Consider the following 357-nt stretch of genomic DNA (forward strand, 5'->3'; position numbering starts at 1 on the left):
CGATCCGTACCGGAAACCCGATCGGTACCCCACATGCGCAAATCTTACGTCACTTCCTCTCTTTGCCAACATTGCGACATTCAATATATTTGAATGACACGGTTAGAATAGAATAGAATAATCCTTTAATTGTCCCACAAGGGGAAATTTGGTTGTAACAGCAGCCAAAAAGATTAGCGCCCAGTTAGCTCCTAGCATTTCTCCACAGCTCTGCTTCCTTTTCGACTGCCCGGACATTTAAACAATGGATAATCCGTTTACAAACAAATTCATGCTTTTCTCCCCAACAGAGAGCATCCCCCGATTGAACAACAGCGCCGTAAAATAAGAAGAATGGCGCCGAATTACAGACTTAAT

This window comes from Pundamilia nyererei, unplaced genomic scaffold, assembly GCF_000239375.1.
Source record: "Pundamilia nyererei isolate P.nyererei 1_Seehausen unplaced genomic scaffold, PunNye1.0 scaffold00105, whole genome shotgun sequence".
NCBI classification, from domain to species: domain Eukaryota; kingdom Metazoa; phylum Chordata; class Actinopteri; order Cichliformes; family Cichlidae; genus Pundamilia; species Pundamilia nyererei.